General features: G+C 37.8%; 1 long non-coding RNA gene across 1 annotated transcript; it reads left to right on the top strand.

Moving 5' to 3' along the window:
* Positions 1-831: 831 nt before the first annotated feature.
* LOC145801752 (uncharacterized) lies at positions 832-4,420 on the top strand. Its single transcript, XR_014343401.1, has 4 exons — positions 832-1,461; positions 1,550-1,695; positions 1,974-2,057; positions 4,238-4,420. It is a non-coding gene; the product is annotated as an uncharacterized LOC145801752 (long non-coding RNA).
* Positions 4,421-6,778: the final 2,358 nt, after the last annotated feature.

Below are 6,778 nucleotides of genomic sequence, written 5' to 3'. Positions count from 1 at the left end.
ATCTTTATTATGAATTTAGATTCTTTTGGATTTATACCTACCTTCTTCAAACTGACAAGCATATTATGTCTCTATAATTCATTCTCTAGTTGTTTAATTGTGCATTTCAAGATTGATATCTGTTAAATTTCTCTTTATATTTATATATGTGTTTTGTTTTGTTTGCTTTCTTCCCTTGTGTGGACCAAAATTAAATTAAATTGCGATAGATTGTAGTGAGCAAGAGCTTTCTCTTCTCTGTTACTAATGGAACCTTAACATACCAATTTAAAATAGGAAAGTAGTCATATCATGCTTTTTTATGTGCTCCATTCAGTAGATCAAGTGTACTGAATTTGTTTGGTTTAGTATTTGTTTGACTTGCATGCCATCTTGGAAAAGTTTTGAGCGTGCTTTTAGTAAATTGCTATTCCAGTTAATGTTATTGAGTCAATTGCTTCATGTTAGCTTCATTTACTAAATGGGACAATCAAATGGTGGGTGCCAATATACTATATGGGACAATCAAATGGTGGGTGCCAATATACTATATGGGACAATCAAATGTCAATTAATCTATTTGTTCAACTAATGTAATTATGTGCCTCTTGTGTGGCATGTATATTTGAATATTCTACACATATTTAAAGGCTTAATAGTTTGAGGATTTCTTAATGCTTTGTTGATGCAATCTTCATGTCAACATCATTTAACATGACTGGTAATTGAATTATTTCATGCTTATTTACTCTATGAAATTTTCTTTGGATAACCAAAGAAAGTGCTAGGAGAAGAGAGAAATAATTTTAAAAAAAGAAAGGAGACACACACACACACACACACAGAGTTAATATATTGTATTCATTTTATTTTATTTTTCTTAGTCAATTTCTCTGGTTATTTAGAATAGGGAAATTTAGTGGAAAATCTATTTTTAAGTACTTGTATCCCAATTAGTCCATAAGATATTATTGTATTCCAATAAGTTCTCGTATTTTGGATATTTGATCCGCCAAATCCTAATTCTCATATTTAAGGTATTTTATGAACAATTTTACCTTTGGAACATAAGAAAATAATTTGGACCAAGTGAAATATAAGTAGGTGAAAATAGATTTATGAATAAATGCTCCTTTAGAATAGTTTTGCTTCAATGTGGTGAATAGATCCTCATTCAAACCTAATTGTCTAAACTCATTATCCCTTTTTGGGGTGGTTATAATTGGTTGTTAATTTCAATTCTTATTGAGAGGCTGGTCTGTGGTGAGTATACTTGTATGTTGCTCTCTTGTTGGTAAAAGGTTCCTTCTAGTGTATTTTTGTTCACCTCTTTTTTATATGGTCACAACTGAGGGTGCGGAGAACGGTCTTGAATTCACTATCGTGAGACCTTTCAATTGGAATGGTCGTAGGATGGATTTCATTCCCAGCATCGATGGTCCTAGTGAGGGTGTTCCAAGGGTTCTGGCATTCTGTAGTAATGTTAGTTCAATTCTTCTCAAGGATTTAAGACATACATTTGTATTCTTCAGTATCTTTAACATTGTAATCTTTCTCTCTTCTGTTGCAGAATCTCCTTAACATCACTTTGGGACTTGCTTGAATCTAACCTTACTTATCAACACAGGACATATGTTGAGGCCATAAAACAGGCCACTTCAAAGCTAGTTACGTCTAGCTAAAGGAAATAAACATTGCTGAGTTGCAATGCAGAAGGTAGTTTCTGAGTTAGGTAACTCTTTGGTAGTTCGTTTTAATTCTTTCTGAGAAGGTATTAAATTTATAACTAGATGGTTTTTTTTTTTTTTGGAGGAAAGTATAACTAGATGGTTGGTTCTCATATATACTAAATTTTTTTGGGGTATTTCCTGTGATGTGTTCTTTCACACAACATATATATATATATATATATATATATATATATATATATATATATACACATATATATAATAAAATTCGAATATGATTAACACATTATTTATGGACTGTCATAGGTTCTTGATGCATCAAGTGGCCAGCGGGTATTTAAGGACTCTGTGGGAGATGAGACTCCATATACACCACCACCAATAGATCAGGTATAAAATTTATCTTTGCATTTTAATGCACATAGGATGAATTGATATGTAGCATTTGTTTTACAGCTTAAATTGATATGTAGCATTTATTTGGTGACTTGAAAAAGTTAGCTTCATGTTCACATGATGGATCTTTACCAAAGTGATGTTGGTCTAGGAAAACTAGTTCAAACTGAAACTGGGCACACACGACCGCCTAGGCACAAGAGACTTGTGGGAGAAATGAGACTCGAATCGGGTTCCCGATTTGGGAGTTAGAGCTGGATTTCGGTCTCGACAAACTAGTTCTTTAGGAAACTTAGAATTCGAGGTCTTGACGCCCCAAAATCACCAAATGGTGTTAGATTAGCATGAAACTTGGCACACACGACCGTCTAGACATGAGAGACTTGTGGGAGAAGACGGAGCTCGAATCGGGTTCCCGATTTGAGAGTTAGAGCTGGATTTTGGTCTAGGCAAACTAGGTCCTTTAGAAACTTGAGATCGAGGTGTTGACACCCTAACATCACCAAACGGCATCGGATTAGCACAAAACTTGGCACACACGACTGCCTTGGCACGAGAGACTTGTGGAAGAAGACGGGGCTCGAATCGATTTCCCGGTTTGGGAGTTAGAGCCGAATTCCATTCTAGGCAAACTAGTTCCTTAAGAAACTTGAATTCAAGGTGCGGACGCCCCAAAATCACCAAACAACGTCGGATTAGCACGAAACTTGGTACACACGACCACCTAGGCACAAGAGACTTGTAGGAGAAAATGGGGCTCGAATCGGGTTCCCCATTTGGGAGTTAGAGCCGGATTTCGGTCTAGGCAAACTAGTTCCTTTAGAAACTTGAATTCGAGGTGTTAACATCCCAAAATCACCAAACGGCGTTGGATTAGCATGAAACTTGGCACACATGACCGCCTAGGCACGAAAGACTTGTGAGAGAAGACGAGGCTCGAATCGGGTTCCTGGTTTGGAAGTTAGAGCCGAATTTTAGTCTAGGCAAACTAGTTCCTTAAAAAACATGAATTCGAGGTGTTGACGCCCCAAAATCGCCAAATAGCGTCAAATTGGCATGAAACTTGGCACACTCGATCACCTAGGCACGAGAGACTCGTGGGAGAAAACGAGGTTCGAATCGAGTTCCCGATTTGGGAGTTAGAGCAAGATTTTGGTCTAGGCAAATAATTCCTTAAGAAACTTGAATTCGAGATGTTGACACCCCAAAATCACCAAACGGTGTTGGATTAGCACGAAACTTGGCATACACGACTGCCTAGACACGAGAGAGTTGTGGGAGAAGACGGGGCTCGAATCGGGTCCTCGGTTTGGGAGTTAGAGCCGGATTTTAGTCTAGGCAAACTAGTTTATTAAAAAACTTAAATTTAAGGTGTTGACACGCCCCAAAATCACCAAATGGCGTCGGATTGACACGAAACTTGGCACACCCAACCGCCTAGGCACGAGAGACTTGTGAGAGAAGATGGGGCTCGAATTGAGTTCCCGGTTTGGGAGTTAGAGCCAGATTTTAGTCTAGGCAAGCTAGTTCCTTAAGAAACTTGAATTCGAGGTGTTGACGCCCCAAAATCACCAAACGGCGTTGGATTGGCACGAAACTTGGCACACCCAACCGCCTAGGCATGAGAGACTTGTGGGAGAAGACGGGGCTCGAATCGGGTTCTCGGTGTGAGAGTTAGAGCCGGATTTCGGTCTAGGCAAACTAATTCCTTAAGAAACTTGAATTCGAGGTGTTGACGCCCCAAAATCACCAAACGGTGTCGGATTAGCACGAAACTTGGCACACATGACCGCCTAGGCACGAGAGACTTGTGGAAGAAAACGAGGCTTAAATCGGGTTCCTGGTTTGGAAGTTATAGCCAGATTTCACTCTAGGCAAACTAGTTCCTTAAGAAACTTGAATTGGAGGTGTTGATGCGTCAAAATCACCAAATGGCTTCGCATTAGGGCGAAACTTTACACACACGACTGCCTAGGCACGAGAGACTTGTGGGAGAAGACAGGACTCGAATTGGGTTTCCAGTTTGGGAGTTAGAGTCGAATTTCGGTCTAGCCAAATTTATTTACTTAATTATCTTTGTAATTATATAGTAGTTAAATTTTTATGTTTTTTTGTAATTAACATATTAACACATAATTATATTGTCATTAATTATTTTTATTTTTTGTTTTCAGATATTTTCCAAGTAGGAATTTGCTTTTTGTGGAATGCTTGCTTGTGAACAATGCGACTAACTTTTGTTTTTGTTACCCACGAAAAAATCATGAGGAAAACTTTTGTTTTTGATTTATGTTATTTTGAATTGTGAACAATATTATGTATTTAAACATTATATATGTATTATGCAACATTGCGCAGTGGGGTATTTTTGTTGATGTGTAGTTATGAATGCAAGAATATTTTTATTATGGATAAATTGTTATTTTTATACTGAAATTTTTATATTATTATGTAATCTTTTTCAGTTATTTTTCATTTAATATATGTAATATTCATATTTTTAATTATTTTATTGCATTTTTTTTTTGCGACGACACCACATGTGGACTCGCCTTTTTCTGTGCCCTCGTCTTTCGGAAACGGTTTGAAAAAAAGGCCTCAAAGTTCAGACTCCTGTGGTTCTAAATCTAGTCTCACAAGTGCAATGTGAAACTGATAAACACCAAAGAGTCTAAATCCGGCAAATCGTTTTGAAAAATCGATTTTCAATCAAATAATACCAAAATTGAATTGCTTTGCCAAATTACAAAGTCGTCACCTAAATATTTTATTTTTGGAGAAATTTAGGAAACCCTGACTCGTGCCAAAGGCCACATGTCCGTCATCACCAAAGTTGCCTCAGCTCGGGAACTTAGGTACGAGAAGGGAAGGTCCTGAAATGAGCATCCCCGCTCGCCCAATCAAAGATCGGCCTCTACTAATTATGATATGTTCTTTTATAAACGTTATGTGTTCTTGTTCTGATTATTAAACTAGCTTTACTATGTGACGCACACAAGTATAGACTCGTCGCAAAACTTGGAACAATTCAACTCGTGTTTGTTTTCGAAAATGGTTTGAATTTGCCACCCTTAAGTGGGCTTAAAGACGCAGATTTCCCACCAAACATAGTAGGTTTAAAGCATGATTTGCCACAACAAAGTGGGCTTAAAACACACATTTGTTGAATCATTCCAATTCAAACAACAAGTCTTCATCCACAGGCATTTATATAGTTTAGCATTTAAGCACATAGCCTCGTGGCAAGCATGCGAATCATGGCAACATGGCAATCACACTCATGCGAGTATGCTAAAGCATAAAACTCACCGAGTACTCTGAGCCAAAACAAAAACTAGTTAGAAAAATGCATGATCTTAACTATACAAGATGCCTAATCCAACAGATGCAATGACGTAACTAAATAGGCTCGGCTACTTTAATCATGGTATTTGCAATACTTTGATAGCATGCTTTGAAACATGTATTCAAGAAGTATTGAAATTTGCAATGCAGTTTGAATAATGCGCTGAGCCTCGGTACATGCAATACAAATGAATGGATGCAAATATGCGAGCATAAGGTATGCTAATCGAAAATGTCCCTAATCTAAACATCGAAAGTGATTAAATAAAAGGGAGAAAGACATGGGGTTGGAAGATATACACACACACGCGCACACTTATTACAACTTTATGCCCTCGCAAATGAGGGTCCGACTGAATAAGCGCTAACTAGCTAGCTACGCTAATTAAGCTAACTAATTATTACAACACAATGAAACTAATTAACTATTCTAAACTAATTATTACAACAATTGAAACAAATTAACTAACTTATTCTAAGCTAATTAAATATAACAAAACAAATTCAATAATTAGCTACACTAACTAATTAAGTACAACACCTGAATTAACTAGCTATTCTAAGCTAACTAAAGCATGGTCTCGAGAGTAAGGGACGCATGCATGCTTGGTTGGTTTCCTCCCGAAAATCCACCGCCTTGCCATTGCAGCCTCTGTTTGCATATTTTTTATCACCAACAATACTGCTAACTTCCAGAATACCTCTGCTCCAACTCAGGAACACACTTGTGCAATTTTTCATTGATAGCAGGTCGGCTACCAATGGTGGCCGTCGGCTACTATTGGTGGCCGGTCGGCTGCTACTGGTGGCCAGTCGGCCACCCTTGCCCCAAACTTCTTTTTTTGCTGCAACAGAGAGCAAACAGAGGCAAAGCAGTGTATTCTCAAGGTTTGTATGTACTGTTACTCTCCTTATCATTACACAAGTTCAAAGGAGTGTAACTCTCGGCCCTCAAACCATCAACCAAGCATTTTCAATGCATAATGGCTAAGGAACCAAGCTTGTACAAGCATAATGAATGCACAATCAAGACTAAAACAAAACCACTACCCTATCATGCATGATCAAGAGTGATGGTGACCAAGGAAAGTGGCATGTTTCATCACTTTGAGTATTAAACGTCCCATTTTCGTCGTGTTCCGATTAACGTCCGATCCGAACACATGCAATGCAACACGGAAGACACTTAATCTTGCCTCTTTTACTTGTTCATTTTTGTTTACTCATTTTAGTTTACCAATCCATTCTTTAGTTGATTAGTCCAAAAGGTGAGTGTCCTCTAATGGAAAGATGGCTTAAACCACAAGTGCCTTGAGCATGAAAGAGACCTCATGCCATTGATAATGAACTCCCGAAGGAATTAAACCATT

Source organism: Camellia sinensis, chromosome 10 (genome assembly GCF_055761805.1).
Source record: "Camellia sinensis isolate YWXY chromosome 10, ASM5576180v1, whole genome shotgun sequence".
Classification (NCBI taxonomy): Eukaryota; Viridiplantae; Streptophyta; class Magnoliopsida; order Ericales; family Theaceae; genus Camellia; species Camellia sinensis.
The sequence above is the reverse complement of the archived record's forward strand: the minus strand, read 5'-3'. Positions and strand labels throughout refer to the sequence as shown.